The sequence below is a fragment of the Oreochromis niloticus genome, unplaced genomic scaffold (genome assembly GCF_001858045.2).
Source record: "Oreochromis niloticus isolate F11D_XX unplaced genomic scaffold, O_niloticus_UMD_NMBU tig00000409_pilon, whole genome shotgun sequence".
NCBI lineage: Eukaryota > Metazoa > Chordata > Actinopteri > Cichliformes > Cichlidae > Oreochromis > Oreochromis niloticus.
The window spans coordinates 97,115-115,479 of record NW_020327157.1 but is presented as its reverse complement, the minus strand read 5'-3'; the positions used below and the strand labels follow the sequence as shown (position 1 = coordinate 115,479).

General features: G+C 41.5%; 1 long non-coding RNA gene across 1 annotated transcript; it reads left to right on the top strand.

Moving 5' to 3' along the window:
- The first annotated feature begins 8,783 nt into the window (after positions 1-8,783).
- Positions 8,784-17,853, top strand: LOC109200215 (uncharacterized). Its single transcript, XR_003217339.1, has 2 exons — positions 8,784-8,844; positions 17,715-17,853. It is a non-coding gene; the product is annotated as an uncharacterized LOC109200215 (long non-coding RNA).
- Positions 17,854-18,365: the final 512 nt, after the last annotated feature.

The window sequence follows — 18,365 nt, the reverse complement described above, 5'->3', positions numbered from 1 at the left end:
GTGCTTCATAGGTACAGAGAAAAACCCAACAATCATATGACACCTATGAGCAAGCACTTTGGCGACAGTGGGAAGGAAAAACTCCCTTTTAACAGGAAGAAACCTCCGGCAGAACCAGGCTCAGGGAGGGGCGGCCATCTGCTGCGACCGGTTGAGGTGAGAGAAGGAAAACAGGATAAAGACATGCTGTGGAAGAGAGACAGAGATTAATAACAGATATGATTCAATGCAGAGAGGTCTATTAACACAAAGTGAGTGAGAAAGGTGACTGGAAAGGCAAAAACTCAAAGCATCATGGGAATCCCCGCCAGCCCCATTCTATTGTCCATTACTGAGGGAGGATTCAGGGTCACCTGGTCCAGCCCTAACTATATACTTTAGCAAAAAGGAAAGTTTTAAGCCTAATCTTGAAAGTAGAGATAGTGTCTGTCTCCCGAATCCAAACTGGAAGCTGGTTCCACAGAAGAGGGGCCTGAAAACTCAAGGCTCTGCCTCCCATTCTACTTTTAAATACTCTAGGAACAACAAGTAGGCCTGCAGAGCGAGAGCGAAGTGCTCTAATAGGGTGATATGGCACTACAAGGTCATTAGGATAAGATGGGGCCTGATTATTTAAGACCTTGTATGTGAGGAGCAGGATTGAATTCAATTCTGGATTTAACAGGAAGCCAATGAAGAGAAGCCAAAACAGGAGAGAAATGCTCTCTCTTTCTAGTCCCTGTCACTACCCTTACTGCAGGATTTTGGATTAACTGAAGGCTTTTCAGGGAGTTTTTAGGACATCCTGATAATAATGAATTACAGTAGTCCAGCCTGGAAGTAATAAATGCATGAACTAGTTTTTCAGCGTCACACCGAGACAGGATATTTCTGATTTTAGAGATGTTGCGCAAATGGAAGAAAGCAGTCTTACATATTTGTTTAATATGTGCATTGAAGGACATATTCTGGTCAAAGATGACTCCAAGGTTCCTCACAGCATTACTGGAGGCCAAGGTAATGCCATCCAGAGTAAGAATCTGATTAGATACCATATTTCTAAGATTTTCAGGGCCGAGTACAATAACCTCAGTTTTATCTGAATTAAGAAGGAGAAAGTTAGCGGCCATCCAGGTCTTTATGTCTTTAAGACATTCCTGCAGTTTAACTAATTGGTGTGTGTTACCTGGCTTCATGGACAGATAGAGTTGCGTGTCATCTGCATAGCAGTGAAAATGTATACTTCTAATGATACTGCCCATGGGAAGCATGTATGATGTAAACAGAATTGGTCCTAGCACTGAACCCTGTGGAACACCATAATTGACCTTAGTGTGTGAAGAGGACTCTCCATTTACATGTACAAATTGGAGTCTATTAGATAGATATGATACAAACCACTGCAGTGCAGTACCTGTAATACCTACAGCATGTTCTAATCGCTCTAATAGGATATTATGGTCAACAGTATCGAACGCAGCACTAAGGTCTAGCAGGACAAGCACAGAGATGAGTCCACTGTCAGAGGCCATAAGAAGATCATTTGTAACCTTCACTAAAGCTGTTTCTGTGCTGTGATGAGCTCTGAAACTTGACTGAAACTCTTCAAATAAGCCAATCCTCTGCAGATGATCTGTTAGCTGTTTGACAACTACTCTTTCAAGGATTTTTTTAAATGAAAGGAAAGTTGGAGATTGGCCGATAATTAGCTAAAACAGCTGGGTCTAGAGATGGCCTTTTAAGTAAAGGTTTAACTACGGCCAGCTTGAAGGCCTGTGGTACATAGCCGATTATTAGAGATTGAAGCATTAATTAATGGCAGGACTTCTTTAAGCAGTTTTGTAGGAATGGGGTCTAAAAGACACGTTGATGGTTTGGAGGGAATAATTATTGAAGTTAACTCAGAAAGATCAATTGGAAAAAAAGAGTCTAACTTAACATCAATGGTACTATAGCTGTAGATAATATTACATCTGTGGGATGATTATTGGTAATTTTTTCTCTAATGATAAAAAATTTATTTGTGAAGAAGCTCATGAAGTCATTACTAGTTAACGTTAAAGGGATGGTTGGCTCAATAGAGCTCTGACTTTTTGCCAGCCTGGCTACAGTGCTGAAGAGAAACCTGGGGTTGTTCTTATTTTCTTCAATCAGTGATGTTCTGGCTTTGCGGAGGGCTTTCTTATAAAGTAACAAACTATTTCTCCAGGCTAAATGATGATCCTCTAAATTTGTGACACGCAATTTCCTCTCCAGCTTACGAGTTATCTGCTTTAGGCTACGTGTTTGAGAATTATACCATGGAGTCAGGTACTTCTGATTTGAGACCTTAGTTTTCACCGGAGCTACAGTATCCAGAGTCGTACGTAGTGATGAGGTAAAATTATTAACAAGATAATCGACCTCTGTTGGAGTAGCGTTCAGATAGCTGCTCTCCTCTATGTTGGTACAGGGCATTGAAGATGATAACAGTGGGTGGATTATATTCTTAAACTTAGTTACAGCACTTTCAGAAAGACATCTACTGTGATAAAGTCTACTCCCCACTGCTGTGTAATCAATTATTGTAAATGTAAATGTTATCAGGAAATGATCAGACAGCAGAGGGTTTTCAGGAAACACTGTTAAATGTTCAGTTTCTATGCCATATGTTAAAACAAGATCTAGAGTGTGATTAAAGTGGTGGGTGGGTTCTTTTACATTTTGAGAGAAGCCAATTGAGTCTAATAACAGATTAAATGCGATGTTGAGGCTGTCATTTTTAGCATCTACATGGATGTGAAAATCACCCACAATAATTATTTTATCTGAGCTGAGCACTAAATCAGATAAAAAGTCTGAGAAATCAGAGAGAAACTCTGTGTAAGGCCCAGGTGGACGATAGATGATAACAAGTAAGACTGGTTTCTGAGTTTTACAGCTGGGGTGGACGAGGCTAAGCATCAGGCTTTCAAATGAATTAAAAGTCTGTCTTGGTCTTTGGTGGATTAATAGGGTGGTGTGAAAAATTGCTGCCACACCGCCCCCTCGGCCTGTGCTTCGAGATTTGTGGTAGTTAGAATGACTCGGGGGGTGCTGATTCATTTAAACTAACATAATCATCCTGCTGCAACCAGGTTTCTGTAAGGCAGAGGAAATCAATTTGTCGATCAATTATTAAATCATGTACTAACAGAGACTTGGAGGAGAGAGACCTAATATTTAATAATCCATATTTCACTGTTTTACTCTTTGGTTCAGATGTGGATACTGTATTGTTCCTTCTTTGTTTTTTTTTGTTTACTGCTGATTTTCAGTTTTTTGTCTGTTTGGGAGCTGACACAGTCTCTATGGAGATGGGTTTTTGGGGGGGGTAACAGGAGGAGAGAAGCTGCAGAGAGGCATGTAAGACTGCAACTCTGCTTCCTGGTCCCAACTCTGGATAGTCATATTTTGGGGGGGTTTAATAAATTTGTCCATATTTCTAGAAATGAGAGCTGCTCCGTCCAAAGTCGGATGGATGCCGTCTCTCCTAACAAGACCAGGTTTCCTCCAGAAGGTTTGCCAATTATCTATGAAGCCCACATCGTTTCTGGGACACCACTCAGACAGCCAGCATTTTAAGGAGAACATGCGGCTAAACATGTCATTCCTGGTCTGATTGGGGAGGGGACCAGAGAAAACTACAGAGTCATACATTGTTTTGGCAAAGTTACACATCGATTGATTTTAGTGACCTCCAATTGGCGTAACCGGGTGTCATTACTGCAGATTTACGCATGAACAGGTTGGTGGTGTACACGGGGCTTCTGTTAGAGTATGCTTCATCCTCACCATCACCCAGCCGACCTCTTTCCCCAGCTGTTTGGGGTCTGCCGGGAACAGCTAGCGGGGCCTACACTATCTTTGGCTGCACCAGATTCAGAGGCCATGCTAGCTATGGGTGAATGAAGGGTGCGAAGCAAAGTCTCCAATTTAGTAATCCTGGCCTACAGTGCTGCAAATATGCTACCTCTGTTACAAGTATCATTACTGCTAAAGGAGGCCGAGGAGTAACTAAACATCTGACACAGTGAGCAGGAAAGTGCAGGAAGGACAGGTGAAGTAGCCATGGTGCTAGCGAGTTGGCTATGAGCTAAGCTAAGCTAGCAAAACAGTACAGTACAGTGAGTAAATACTTTGACTATAAATTAGGGAGTGAGTACACAGAAATTGTGCTTTGGATGAAGCACGTGAAGATTATACTATGAAAAAAGAATGTATCTAAAAGTTTTTAATTAAATTGCTAAGCAACTAAGCTACTCAAAAACACCACTGTGTTTGAGCAGGAACAGGAAGTGATACTCTACCGCAGAGAGAGCGAACACCAAGTCACAAGCTTGATACCTGCAGGCCTGACAACAGGAGATGTATCACTCCTGTAACACCTGTAACATTCAGCAGTCGCCTCATTGTTCTGACACACACAACAAAACTACTGACTACACTACACACTAACTACAAAAGACAACACACTAACTTTAGACTCCAAACATGCTAAACGTCGCAAATCTGTCACGTCTCAAAACACCGCCGTCACTACCAAAACCTCCCCCCTTCCTAAACAACTAATTGCCATGTTGCCATATCATTTTTTGATTGGTCCACATGGTATATTGTTTTTGTTTTTGCTCACAGTGCTTTCGAGCATTTTCCTTGTAAAACGCCGTTTTTATCGGTTCTTCCCGCAGTAAATATAAACAACAATAGTATTCAGGAAAAAAACAAACATTGCATATATTTTTATCATAACTCTGGTTTTACGTGGCCTATCAACACAATTTAAAAACTGGTTTAAAGTCCACACTTGTTCCATCAATTGTTCCGTCTGTCCTGCTCACATCTCCAATGGTTGTACACGTTGTCATTAGTGTGGCTTCACTCCACATCAGCCACGCGGTTTTACTAGGTAAAACACCGGTGTTGGCACATAAGGACGCTGTCATAGCCTGTCAACGACGTTGATTAGCTGCATATATACGAATGTGAATCGCATTATTGGCTGGACTATGGGATAAGGTGGCATCATTCTAATCCCATACTGGAGCAGCCAGTCCCTTACTGACACTGCAAAACAGAATTGTTAACGTATTTATTTCAATTTCAATTCAGGTTATTAATTTTTTTTCTGCGCATTTTCTCTGCGCAGAGTGACAGCAGTGCGCAATTGCGCACAGCGCGCAGCTTAGAGGCAACATTGGTAACAACTTTCTTAAATGTAATTTCTGTTTAGATATTTAAATTATATTATTTTTTAATTTTTTATCAGATCAAGATGATGGAGAAGATGACATCATCACTTACATCACGTGCAGTGTCATTAACATATCTAAGTGTCAGCAACAGCCAATCATAAAAAGTCAAGGTAATGCAATGTTTTCATACTATTTTATTACGTCAGGATATTTGTAAATATTTTAAGACATCTTTGGGAAGAAATTTGAAAATATCGTAATTATAGTTTTCCCTCTCACTTCACTGGTAAACAAGAGAGTTAATTTGCTTAACTGGGGAATAAACTCATCCCCCTTATCTGAGGACCATGGCCTCAGAATTGGACGTGCCTATTCTTATTACCATCGCTAGACACTTGGCTGTGAAATGCTCCAGAGCGAGCTTTACGGGTCCACCACCTGATAAAGCCCTCAATTATGAAAAGCATCCGTGACAAAGGGTCCTACACTCACAGAGAATGAATGGGCCGAGCTATTGCAACTGTTTTACATGGACCGAATGACTTGTAGCATTGGACAACATTCCCGAAGCGCCCCTACCAGGATACCCAGAGGGATCCAGTTGAATGCCTTCAAGTCCACAAAAAATATGTAGACTTGTTGGAAAAACTCCCACGTTCCCTCAAAGAGCTTGTCCACTGTTCTGCAACTGGGAAGGTGGTGCTTTCCCTCCTCAGTCACCTGACAGTTTGCCAGAATTGCTTCTATTCAGATTTCCATTGTTCCTCAGCAAACTCTTCCAACACCCACATTTTTGTTTCACAATATGATTATAAAACTATTATTCACCTTGGTGCCATGTACATTCTTGTGTTCCAGAGCTTTGAAGTCCCCAGTAGGAAGAGAGAGATTAAGTATCCTTGAGCTCCTAACAAGGAGCTGACCCAAAGGCACACAAAATTAATGTTCTTGTCCGCGTGCAAAAATGGGAACATACAGGCAGCCAGCTGAGAAGATACAGGAATACTCATTCCTGCCTATACCTTCTCACCGAGGGCAAATCTAGATTGGAACAGAATTCAAGCCATGTGTTGAAGTGAGCCTGACTATATCTATATAGACAGTAAAAATGACTATTGCTGGATTTAATGATGTGATGCGTTATGAGGACATTGTGTTGCATGTGAGGAATGATCAAAAATGTGGATTGTAGTTAACGAAACACAAATACTTTCCTGATTTGATGCAATTAAAACTTGAAATCACATATTTCACTTTATATTTGTTTAATGAATTTTGTCTTATCTAAGATGTCCAAAAAGATGTAATAATGTGTCTTTCACACTGTACTTACTGAGTGTTGTTCACTGTGAGCTGGACTGTGTGTTTGTGGTCTGTGGTTAACTGAAGCTAACAGCTCTGCAGTCGTCCAGCATCCTGTTTCTGATAGAAAGAAAACACTTCAGCTGCAGGTGTTTCAACACAGAGCTGCTCATTTTAAAAAGGGGAAGGGACATGGAGACATCATTTGGAAAAGCATTTCTCTAAACTCTGCACACAGACCTTTATTTCATGCAAAGTGAATTTTAATTTTGTTAACAATGTTTGAGTCTTAGACTGTGGTGTTGTCTTTCTCCACAGTCTGGACTGGTTTGGCCAATAATAGTGTTCATGCTGGGAGAAGGTGTTTGCTTTGTGCTCTGTGGTAAAGCAAGTCAGTCTGTACTGAAAGCAGGTGGCAGCTTTGTGGTCGTCCATTTCTTGTTCTTCACAGAAAACCCCCCACTTCTTTATTGTCAAACATATTTCACAGTTGAGGTGTTAAGAACACCGAAAAGCTGCTGTGGTTTATTAAAATGATCACTTGATCTCTTCATAGTGCATCATGACAGATAATACAAATGTTTTACCATAGATGTAGCTGTGGGAATTGTACTGTATTAAACAAATAATGGAGTAATTGAATGTGTTTCATTCTCAGAGTGTGATTCAGCTGTGATCTACTCAGCAGTGAGAACTGAAGACGTCAGTTATGGACAAACAACCATCAGAACAAGGAGGCCCAGGTACAGCTGCTCTTTATCTTTGACTGTGGACAGAGACAAGCAAGCTGCTCGCCCTGTTTCCAGCCATCATGCTAACCTAAACTAACCAAACCACATCATGATTCATGCTCTTTACCAGATAAAAGTTTACTTCACACTTGTAAACCTTTAACTGTGAGCTTATGAATCAAAAAAGTTGAAACTGGGGGTGCTGATTGAACTACAAAGCTTGTAATCACTTTGGCATTGGTTCTTTTTATTGTTTAAACTGACACAACACATTCCCCTTATTAATATTTCAACATTAGTACTCCAGCCTTACTTATCATGGTTATTTCTGACATAAGTGCTGCAGATAACAAGGTCAAAAAACTTTTCAAGTGGCATACCTGAAGAAATGCCTTGCTGCATAAAAGGAGTCCCTCAAAAAGCAACTGCCCTCTACTGTCCAAATGTGTTTTAAACAAAATTTTTAAAAAAATTGGTAACCTATTTTTACACTCCGACCATATTTGTTAAAATTATTCCACATGAAAGCACTTTGCATTTTTCAAGAAAATTGATCAGCAACTTCAACTGAGTGAATGTTATAATGTACAGTGTTATAATGTACAGTGTTATGTTATTTTTCAGTGTAACTGCAGATTTAGATGTTTTCTCTGATCTTTTCTTCCCATGAATGCAATTTTGTTACTGCAGTTTACATTTCAAAATCAGGTCAAATGTTGTTGATTAATTAAGTAATTTATTTATTTTTTGTGACTCTGTTTATTGACAATAAAGTTTTGAAAACATTTTTATGGCATGTTGTCTTTTCATTCTTTTAATTTGGTTCAGTAGAGTTTGAACTCAAAACTCGGACTAATCAGTGGTTCCAGTTTCAATGATGACGTCATCGTTAGGCTTGTGGTGTTTAAGTACTGGTGTAAAACAATGAATTGCTATAGGAGAGCTCCTGATTAGACTTCATGAACATATTCTAAAATAATTTCTCTATATCAGCCTCATCTACATGTCTGCTATCTGATCATCATGCAACCTGCAACATTTTCACAATAAAAGCCCCCTTAAAGCTCTCTAATGTAGCCCCATTACCTAATTAAAGAGTAATGCAATATAATACATGTAAAAATGAAGGAACTGACTGCTGAAAGGTAGCGAGAACTAGGCAAAACAAACTAGAAGCATCACTGACAATTTGCTTGTATCTTTATAGACTTTAAGGTCAAACACCGCCCTCTAGTGGCCATATATATAAATGATGTGGGAGAATAAATGTTCCATTACAGTTATGAAATATAATCAGATGATCTTAAAACACTCATGATCTTCTGGTCATGTGTGTTGGTGTGGCAACTTTAAGCCACAGCATTTTATTTCAAAGTATTTCCAGAAAAAAAACTACACTTGAGCTTTTTCACTGATGTGCTGTATATTTAATTAATTCTATTCACTTCTATCTTTAGACAAGGCAAAACGTGGGTTAATACCACTGTGTTTGAACCAATAGAAAAGCTGGTGCTCAGAGGAAGAGGGCGGGCTTTACTTGGTGTCAGTGAGAGAAATGAAAAAAAAGCTCAAATGAGTGAGAAGGACGATGAAGGAAACATCTGTGCTGTGTCTGCTCTGTAAGTAGAATCTCTGTGTTTGTTTGAATTCTTGTACTTTGACTGTCTGCTCTCCTGATAACTGATGATGGAGGAGAAGACATGAAAAACAAATCAGGCTGAATATAAACTATTAACTGCAGGATGAAAGGTGTCCCATATAATCACACTGATTACTGTTCTAGCAGCTGAATGGCTGATGTTTACAAAGAGTAAAAATGTAAAATGTGAAAAAATAAAAATTGTCATTGAATGTAATACAAGCACAGGCCCAAGTTTATTTTCAGCACTGAAGCCAAGTTCAATTCAATTTGTTGAATATCAAGTTCTGCATCAGATTAATTTTAACTAGTAATGAAATTTCTCTACAAACTCATTACTCTACTAATTTACATTTAATCTGTAGATTTATCTGACCTAACATCAGCAACTTCTTCTGATAAACCAGCCAGAGTCTGTGCTGTAGCCCACTTAAAAAACACGAAAATCACATGGGCCCAGTGATCTTAAATCTTCAGTCTAATCAAAATAGAAAGAGTGTTTCTTGACATTTTTGTTAACAAAACAAAAACATAAATCACACAGGCTATAAACTGCTAATGCTACCCAGTCATGTGCAAAGTGTTAGGGAAATTGTGAAACCCACCTGCCAATGGTAATCAAACCTCAGCACAAAAGCAGTAAATTTAGGTCAGAAAAATGGGTAATATCACAAACTAACCACATCCTATTACCCGTTTTAATAATTATTTTGTAATATAAATGAATATTTTTGTAAAAATATTTAGCGAGGAGGTCCGACCTCCCATTGTTTACAGCAGGGATCAGCTGTTAGCCCTCGGAGCCTCCGCTGCCCTGCCTACCGCCGAGTAAGCTAACATCCCTGCGAGGTGAGGAGGAAGAGACGCGGTACTCGGGCCGGGATCGGGCGTCGCAGTAAAGTTAGGAGGTACCGGCCAGCGATTCCATCTATTATGGGGAATGTGAGATCTCTCCCCAATAAAGTAGACGAACTGGCGGCTCTTACCCGACATCAGAGGAGCTACAGGGAGTGCAGCCTGATGTGCTTCACAGAGTCGTGGCTAACTGCGCTAACTCCGGACTCGCACGTAAACATGGATGGTTTTCATCTGGTCCGGGCCGACAGAACAACGAGGAGGGGGTCTGGCTGTGTTTGTGAACGATAGATGGTGTAACTCTTGGCATTTATCGATCAAAGAGACGCTATGCTGTAAGGACACTGAGCTGCTAGCGGTTAGCATGAGACCGTACTATCTACCGCGAGACTTTACACACGTGATTATGATAGCTGTGTATGTCCCGCCCTCTGCTAACGCTGCAGCAGCCTGTGAGGTCCTGCACACTGTAACCAGCAGACTCCAAACACAGCACCCTCAGGCCCTTTTCCTGATCTCTGGGGACTTTAATCACATCTCCCTGTCCTCCGCTTTCCCCACCTTCACCCAGTATGTTACCTGCCACACCAGAGACAATAAAACATTGGACTTATTGTATGCCAACACCAAGGAGGCATACAGCTCATCGCCTCTTCCTCCCCTGGGGGGCTCAGATCACAATCTGGTTCATCTCCAGCCTGTAAGAAAGGCTCTCCTCAATGAGAAGAAGAGTCTTTAGATCTGGAGACAAACAGGAGCTGAGAGTTGTCCAGAAGAAGCTGAAATGGAAGATAAGGCAGGGAAAGGAAAACTACAGGATGAAGATGGAAGAGCAGCTGCAACAGGACAACATCAGAGGGGTTTGGAACAGCCTGAAGACAATCTCAGGACAAAAACCAACCCCCCAGGCTGCAGGAGACTTGAGGTGGGTGAATGACCTAAATAAATATTTTAATAGGTTTGATCAACCACCCGCCCCTCCCACAGCATCGTCCCCCCTGCTGCAATCTCCTTCATCTTCAGGGACTGCCTGTCCTTCATCTCCGGACTTCACACCTCCCAGCTCCCAGTCATTACACCCACCCCCGGCTTCTGTGGACTCCAACATACACCCTCCTCTCCCAAAATCCACTCTTTCTATCTCAGCACTTCAAGTGAGGAATGAGCTTCGCAAGATCAAGGTGCGGAAGGCTGCAGGTCCAGATGGCGTCAGCTCCAGGCTGCGCCTGGACTGTGTGGCATCCTAGGATATCTGTTCAACCTGAGCCTGTCACTGGGGAAAGTACCACAGCTGTGGAAGACCTCCTGTGTGGTACCGGTACCAAAGACCTCCCATCCCAGGACCTCAGCAGCTACAGGCCGGTAGCCCTGACATTGCATCTGATGTAGACCCTCGAGAGGTTGGTTCTAAACCATCTGCGCCCCCTGGTGAGGTCTTCATTGGATCCGCTGCAGTTTGCTTACCAGCCTGGCATTGGGGTGGAGGACGCCATCATCTACCTCCTGCACTGAGCTCTGACTCACCTGGAGAAGCCTGGAAGCACTGTGAGGATCATGTTCTTTGATTTCTCCAGTGCTTTCAACACCATCCAGCCATGACTTCTGAGGGACAAGCTGGAGCTATCGGGAGTGGACCACCACATGTCCCAGTGGATACTGGATGACCTCACAGAACGTCCACAGTATGTGAGGTCACAGGGCTGTGTCATTGATACGCTGGTCTGCAGTATGGGGGCCCCACAGGGAACTGTGCTGGCACCGTTCCTCTTCACCCTCTACACTGCAGACTTCTCCATCAACTCCCCACGCTGCCACCTACAGAAGTTCTCTGACGACTCTGCCATAGTCGGCCTCATCACAGGTGAGGACGACTCAGAGTACAGACAGTGGACTCTGGACTTTGTAGACTGGTGTCAGCAGAACCACCTGCTGATCAACGCCGGGAAAACCAAGGAGTTGGTGGTGGACTTCCGGAGACGCAGACCCACCACGCTGACACCGGTGAACATCCAGGGAGTGGACATTGAGATAGTGGACTCTTATAGGTACCTGGGTGTTCATCTGAATAATAAACTGGACTGGAGCCACAACACTGATGCTCTTTACAGGAAGGGTCAGAGCAGACTCTACCTGCTGAGGCGGCTGAGGTCATTTGGAGTCCAGGGAGCGCTTTTAAAGACCTTCTATGACTCTGTGGTGGCATCTGTCATTTTTTACAGTGTTGTATGTTGGAGCAGCAGTTTATCGACAGCTGAGAGGAAGAGGTTGGATAAACTCATTAGGAAGGCCAGCTCTGTTCTGGGATGCACCCTGGACCCAGTGCAGGTGGTGGGAGACAGAAGGACTCTGGCCAAATAACATCTCTGATGGACAGAGTCTCCCACCCCATGCATGTAAATGTTGCTGAACTGCAGAGCTCCTTCAGTGACAGACTGCTGCATCCTAGATGCATGAAGGAGCGTTTCCGCAGGTCCTTCCTCCCTGCAGCTGTCAGACTGTACAATCAGAACTGCTCCCAACAAACACAGATGTTTACATCTGCGCTGTAACTGCAATCAACCGATTCGCACTACAACCTGGTTTGCCTCTTATCTGTAGTTATTTTTATTTAATTTGATAACTGTACAGTACTCTGTTTATAGTAACCATTGTCCTTAATGTAAATATGTAAAAATTGTGTATGTTTGTGTCCTGTGTACTGTTTGTTTGTATATGTGTCTTTCTGGCTGCTGTTACAACCAAATTTCCCCTTGTGGGACAATTAAAGGACTATTCTATTCTATTCTATTCTATTCTATTCTATTCTATTCTATTCTAAACTCCACATAGTTGTTCAGTTTAATTCATTTCAATTCAATTTTATTTATATAGCACCAAATCACAACAGCAGTTGCCTCAAGGCGGTTTATATTGTACAGTAGATCGTACAATAATAGGAAAAACCCAACAATCATATGACCCCCTATGAGCAAGCACTTTGGCGACAGTGGGAAGGAAAAACTCCCTTTTAACAGGAAGAAACCTCCGGCAGAACCAGGCTCAGGGAGGGGCGGGGCCATCTGCTGCGACCGGTTGGGGTGAAAGAAGGAAAACAGGATAAAGACATGCTGTGGAAGAGAGACAGAGATTAATAACAGATATGATTCAATGCAGAGAGGTCTATTAACACATAGTGAGTGAGAAAGGTGACTGGAAAGGAAAAACTCAATGCATCATGGGAATCCCCGGCAGCCTACGTCTATATTCAGGGTCACCTGGTCCAGCCCTAACTATATGCTTTAGCGAAAAGGAAAGTTTTAAGCCTAATCTTGAAAGTAGAGATAGTGTCTGTCTCCCGAATCCAAACTGGAAGCTGGTTCCACAGAAGAGGGGCCTGAAAACTGAAGGCTCTCCCTCCCATTCTACTTTTAAATACTCTAGGAACAACAAGTAGGCCTGCAGAGCGAGAGCGAAGTGCTCTAATAGGGTGATATGGTACTACAAGGTCATTAAGATAAGATGGGGCCTGATTATTTAAGACCTTGTATGTGAGGAGCAGGATTTTGAATTCAATTCTGGATTTAACAGGAAGCCAAAGAAGGGAAGGCAATACAGGAGAAATATGCTCTCTCTTTCTAGTCCCTGTCAGTACTCTTGCTGCAGCATTTTGGATTAACTGAAGGCTTTTCAGGGAGTTTTTAGGACATCCTGATAATAAAGAATTACAGTAGTCCAGCCTGGAAGTAATAAATGCATGAACTAGTTTTTCAGCATCATACACATACATACATCATACTACATATTTGTTTAAAATGTGCATTGAAGGACATATTCTGGATAAAAAATGACTCCAATGTTCCTCACAGTGTTATTGGAGGCCAAGATAATGCTATGCAGAGTAAGAATCTGGTTAGATACCATATTTCCATAACTCCACACAAACAGTTTGCCAGCTGTTTGTGTGGAGTTGTTCTTTATGTTCCCCTTAAATCAACCTGAGTGTCATTTCTCTTTAGTTCTGATCTCACTGCTGAGCTGCACAACAAACCAAGGTCAGTGACCTTCTTCTGTCACAGTTTAATCCTGATAAATGCTCACTGATATGACCTGATTGAGTTTCAGAATGGAACTCAGACATAAAATTGAAAAAGCAAAGTGCATTTTTAACAACTGTCTAAGAAGTTATAAAATATCAAGTTTTTAATTTTAACCCTCACAGCTCGTCTGACTGTGAGTCCCAGCAGCTCTCAGTTCTTTAAAGGAGACTTTGTGTCTCTGAGCTGTGAGGAGGACGACAGCTCTGCTGGATGGACTCTGAGGACCAATAATAAGATCACTCAGTGTGGAGATGGGTGGGGAAGATGGTCTGGTTCTTCCTGTAACATCACTGTTTTCCCATTGGACAGTGGAGTTTACTGGTGTGAGTCCAATCAGAGTACCACCAGTAACATGGTTAACCTGACAGTCACTGGTAAGCTGAGTGTGTGGAGTTAGTGTTGATGAAGCTGTGTGTAAATGGATGAAATGCTGTAGTTTGTCTCTGTGTTGAGGTGGATCAGTGATCCTGCAGAGTCCTGTCCTCCCTGTGATGGAGGGAGATGACGTCACTCTGCTCTGTAAAACAAAGACCACTCCCTCCAACCTCCCAGCTGCTTTCTATAAAGATGGCTCCCTCATCAGGAAGCAGCCTACAGGTCACATGACCATCCAGCATGTTTCCAGGTCTGATGAAGGCCTCTACAAGTGTGACATCAGCGGTCATGGAGAGTCTCCATCCAGCTGGATCACTGTCACAGGTGACACACTCACCTGTCTGTGTTTCTGCAGCTTTCAACATTCACAATGTGACGACAACTTAATGACTGTGTTTGCTTTATTTTAGACAAACACACCACCACACCTCCACCTACATCCACACCTCCACCTACATCCACCTCTCCTCTTGTTCTCTCTGTGTTGTCATGTGTTGGATCAGTGTGTTTTGTGGTTCTACTGGTGTTACTGGTTCTGCTGGTGAGACGATGTGTTCACAGGAAACCTGAAGGTGAGACTCAGACTTCCTAATTTTTCATGTCTGAGTTTGTTTATTAGAATAAAGTTCACATTCACTATGATCACAGTAACAACTTTCCTAGAATTAATCTCTGTTTTAGATATTTAATTTGTATTATTGTTTAATTTGGTTCATTTTAATCAGATCAAGATGTTGGAGAAGATGACATCATCACTGACATCACGTGCAGTGTCATCAACATATCAAACTTTCAGCAACAGCCAATCAGACAAAATGAAGGTAGTTCAGTGTTTTCATTATATATTTTTTTATTATGTGAGGATATTTGTAAATATATCCTCACATAATATATCTTTGAAAAGATTTAAAATATCATAATATTAGTTTCTCCCTCTCTTCTCCTGCTTGAGGAGGGTGGGGATAATGAGGAAAATAGCAATGAACCAATGATTTTAAATTCAAACACTAAAATGGCACCATGGAAACAGGGAGCTCAAAAGGTTTTAAAATTAAACAGAATATTTAATTCTTGATGAGAATTAAATATTCTCATCAAGAGAATATCCAGTTATGAACTTAAGACAGAGTCGTGGTTCAGTGTAAAAATAAAAAAATATTGACAGCTATTTAATTAATTTTATTATTTTATATGGGTATATTTATCAGATCAAGATGCTGGAGACGTTCTGATGATCACTGTCATGAACATATCAACATATCAAACTTTCAGCAACAGCCAGTCAGACAAAGTGATTGGTTATCACTGGCTGGTAGGGCTGGAAACGCAACCAGTGAGTGACTCCTGGAGAGTGGGATGGAGGGAAAAGGTGTGAGTCACTGAAAATGAGGGGAACAGGTGTTAGTTGGAAGTTACAGATGCCAGTCCAAGGTGTACAGGGAGGGCAGGGAGGCAGGCAGGTGAGCATGAGTGGGAAACTGAGCTGACCAGCGATTGAAGCCAGGCAGGTTATGGCAGTGACTCAGCAACAACCAGAGTTTCTCCAGCGAGCAGAAGCACAAAGGTCAAATACACGAAAAACTATGACAAGAAACAATTACTGTGGTGGCCTAGACTGACGAAAGTTTGCAGACGATCTGACGAAGTTTGATTGTGAGCGCTGGTCTTAAGAAGCCGGCAGTTCAGATTATACTCAGGTGCAGCCTGTCAGAGCCGGTGGGGACGGGGGTTACTATTGATATTATTGACCGACTAGTGGTGGAATGCCGGCACTGTGAAAAAACCCAACACTCACATGGACCATGACCAGACTGACTTTAGTATGAATGTAGAATCATATTTAGATCATCATCATTGATGATCTGATGGGTTATGAGGACATTATGGAGCATGTGATCAGTAGTGTAAAAATGTGGATTAGTGTTACAGTCAAAATACACAGTCGTGATTTGATTGAATTAAAACCTGAAATCACATATTTCACTTTATACTTTTGTTATGAAATCGCCTTATCTAAAATGTGCAAACTTAGTCTTTCACTCTGTGCTTACTGAGTGTTGTTCACTGTGAGCTGGACTGTGTGTTTGTGGTCTGTGGTTAACTGAAGCTAACAGCTCTGCAGTCGTCCAGCATCCTGTTTCTGATAGAAAGAAAACACTTCAGCTGCAGCTGTTTCAACACAGGGCTGTTCATTTTAAACACAGGGAGGAACATGGAGACATCATTTGGAAAAGCATTTCTCTAAACTCTCCACACAGACCATCATCTCATTTAAAGTGAATCTTAATGATATTCAGAACTCTGTTCCAGTATCATTCACTGTTTTCCTCTATATTTATCCTTTGACTTTTCTTATCCTTATGTGACTTCAACATTTTAAAACAAGTGTATCTCAGTATCTATACTTCATTTATGACTTCTAGAAAGTTAATAATTTGTTAGTTTCTGTGCCATGATGACATGTTGACCACATGATTCTAGTTTAACTGTAGTCTGAAGCTGGTGACACCTCTCACCACAGTCTGAACTGGTTTGGCCAATCATGTGTTTATGCTGTGGGAAGGTGTTTACTTTGTGCTCTGTGATAAAGAAAGTCAGTCTGCACTGAAAGCAGGTGGCAGCTTTGTGGTCGTCCACTTTTCTTTTCCACAGAAACACCCCCACTTCTCTATTGCCAAAGCTGTTTCACAGTCAAGGTGTTAAGAACACTGAAACACTGGTACAGTTATAATAAAGATTATCACTTAATCTCTTCATAGTGCATCATGACAGATAATAATTTAATTGTGAATTGTACTGTATTAAACAAGGTCAGTTGATGTACCTGCAGTAACTTAATGTGTTTTATTCTCAGAGTGTGATTCAGCTGTGATCTACTCAGCAGTGAGAACTGAAGACGTCAGTTATGGACAAACAACCATCAGAACAAGGAGGCCCAGGTACAGCTGCTCTTTATCTTTGACTGTAGACAGAAACAAGCAAGCTGCTCGCCCTGTTTCCAGCCATCATGCTAACCTAAACTAACAAAACTCCATCACAGCTCTTTACTAGATAAAAACTGACTTCACACTGGTAAACCTTTAACTGGGGGCATGTGTGAACCAGAGACGTGGAGATAGGAAAGGTTGATTGAACTACAAAGCTTGTAATCACTGTAATCACAACCTTTCAGTAAGCCACTGCTGCTCAGTGCTTTTTGCCACTTTTTCCTCTTTATTGTTTAAACAGACAAAACATTTTGCCCTCATACCTGTTTCTACATTAGTTATCAAAACTAATTTAACATGGTTAATATTGGTTATCGTAGATGACAAGGTCAAAAACCTTTCCAGTAACACAAGTGAATAAATGCCTTCCTGTGTAAATGTAGTCCGTCAAAAAGACAACTGCCCCCTACTGTCCAAATGTTTATTAAACAAAAGATGCTGTTATATTGTAACTGTGATGCGTTCACTGACATGTCCTCATGCTTTGCTGTATATAAAGAGAACAGAGAGGCTCTGCTTTGTGCTTATATTCTCCTCCTGTGTGTTTGTGTGTGCAGAGTTTCTACCAGAGCCAAATGTCATCTACTCCTCACTGAAGTCGTCCACCAGTCCAACCACTGGAATCCAGCTGCTGCTCTCTAACTGGTCCACACAGCAGCTCAGACCTGACACATTCACTGTAAACACACTGGTTTATATTCTGTTTGTTCTAATTATGAAGGAAACCTCACACAACCACTGAGGGCAGAAAGTTCAAATGGAGAGTCATTCATATTTTCTTTTAGAAAAAAGCTGGAAAATATAAAACCTAAACAACTTTCTCCAAAGACATTTTTTTCTGTTTAAAAAAAAAATCTTTACCAAGACTTTCAGAGTAAAAGCAGGTTAAAAAGCAGCAGGAAGAGAAGCAGCTGCACACAGGTATCTTAGTTACTGTGCATTTCTGCTGTTCTCTCTGGAGTTATAAGGAACATCTACATAAAGATGGTGGTGGTGGTGGTGGTGGTGATGATGATGATGATGATGATGATGGTGACATCTGTCTCAAAACAAGTCTGAGCGAATCTGGAGACACAGACGATCATTTTCAGAAAGTTACAGTTTTTCTCAGTTGCTTTGGTGCATTTCTCACAACAGAATTGATCTCTGCACCACTACTAAGGCTTTTCTCAAAACAATTAGTGCAAACTGCAAAACATGGTGGATAA